Consider the following 2335-nt stretch of genomic DNA (forward strand, 5'->3'; position numbering starts at 1 on the left):
CCAATTATAATTTAGCCAAAAAAATACAATACTTGCAAAAAATATGTTATTCCATAGCAATTACATCAATCCATCTAAACTAAAACAGCATAAGAACCACAATCTACACAACCAACCCTAACAAAACACCCAAATCTGCTTATACAAAGGGTCCATTTGAGAATAGTTTATCTAGCTTTTTGCTAGAAATTTTCTTTTGCTGAAAGTATACTAAAGTATACTTATACCTTGAAAAAATTTGAAAAAAATAAGAAATGGCAGCAAAAAAAATGAGGTTTTAAAAAGCTGTACATAAAAGCTAAAAAATGAAGTTTTAAAAAGCTGTGCATAAAAGCTAAAAACTAAATGCCAAAAATTGTATCTAATGCCAAACTCACCCAAAATTGTGCAAAATATGATTCTAGCTCCAATAACCATGCAAGTATACACAGTTATGGCTCATATGCAAATTTGTTTTCTAATATTTTTTACTTATAGAGAGAGATGATTTGGTAGAGTAATAAAATTAATTGACAAAATTTAGCTACAAAATTATTTGTAGTCTAAGACTATAACCTTACTCAATAAAATAAACATTACTACATATTTTGAAAATCTAATTGTTAAATTACATGTTCTTTACGCTCTTAATACACATGTCAGATTTTGTGTCAATCAAATATTATTTACTATATGATTTATAAGTTTATATTTTAAGCATAATTTCAAACTACAAAAATTTGTAATTTAAACAATTTATTCATAACATAGTTATTGATCATTAATTTTCTAGAAATTATGCAAACATTTTGGATATAAGAAGAAGATGTAATCCAATGATGAATTTGTAAAAATTCATCTCCAATAAAAATATATTAATTATGGTTGTAGCCTAAGGCTATAATCAATTTTGTAGTTAAATAAAATGTAGTATAAATTAAATTATTTAAAAATAATAATTTTTTTAAAGTGTGTTTAAAATAAAATAGTTAAAAAAAATTTGCACAATGGTTAGACTTGTTAAATTTTTGCACAGTGCTTAGACTTTCTAATTTACCCAAAACAAAAACCAGCATTACCAGATTCACCACCACCAAAACACACACTCGCATCTAGCTCCTCTTGTTTTACCAAAAAGGAATATGCTTCTATAAGCTCTCTCTCTCTCTCTCTCTCTCTCTCTCTCTCTCTCATGTTATTACGAATCAAACATAGTTACACTCCAAAAAATGCTTATTCAAGTTTCAAATTTTGAATCACATAGTAACACAAATAGGACTATTGCTAATCTCTGTTTGGTTGCTGAGAAAAATTTATGAAATTTGATTTCTTTGGCTGTTCAATACTATAGATCCTTTGAAATGAAGTAAATTCTGAAATTTCTATTAGTCTATTTTAAATAAATTCCTCTTATTTTTATGTTATTAGGTTTGGATCTAATGTTTTTCACGATTTTATAATTTTGAATTTTATTTTTGGTTCGGATCTATTTCAAATTATAGGAAAAGAGAGTGTATTTGATGTTATTGAGTATAAGGTGTTAGTTGATTTGGGTTCAAATTTTACGATCTATGTGTCACATTTGCTGTGCTAGGCTTATTTGACTGTGAAATGTTATCCACTTTGGGGTTTTGATTAGTGTTGGATCTTGTGGCAATTGTTGGGAGACTCTAGGACTAGATTTGGGAATGATGGGGGGATGATTTATCTCCAAATTGTGTGATTTATGTGTATTAGTAGTAGTGATTAGATGGTGGGGATCACATTTTTGTGTTAGGATTATTTGACTATGAAATTTTAGCCATTTTTGGGGGGGGTTTTGATCATTTTAGGATATCGTGGCAGCTATTGGGAGAGTTTGGGATTGATTTTGGGAATGATGGGTGGTTGATTTGGGTTCAAAATGTGTGATCTGTTTGAATTAGTGGTAGTAATTAATTGGTGGGGATTAGATTGGCTATGTTAGGCTAATTTGACTATGAAACGTTACCAGTTTAAGGTTTTGATCAATGTAGGACTAGGACCTTGTGGCAGTTGTTAGGAGACTTTGGAATTGGTTTTGGACATGATGGGGGTTGTTTTAGGCTTTTAGCTCCAAATTGTGTGATCTATGTTGAATGATGGTATGTAAATGATGGGAATCACATTAATTGGCTGTGTTAGTAAATATTCGACAATGTTTGTGATGTAAACCCAACCGAGAGTTAAGTTTATGGGCCTATGAAATGTTAGCCATTTTGGGCTTTAATTAATGTAGGATTTTTTGGGACTAATTAGATTTTAGGTTTTGTTTTGCAAATGATGGGCTGTCGATCTAAGTCCCAATGTGTGATTTATATTCATTAGTAGTAGTAAT

The sequence above is a fragment of the Quercus lobata genome, chromosome 3 (assembly GCF_001633185.2).
Source record: "Quercus lobata isolate SW786 chromosome 3, ValleyOak3.0 Primary Assembly, whole genome shotgun sequence".
Classification (NCBI taxonomy): Eukaryota; Viridiplantae; Streptophyta; class Magnoliopsida; order Fagales; family Fagaceae; genus Quercus; species Quercus lobata.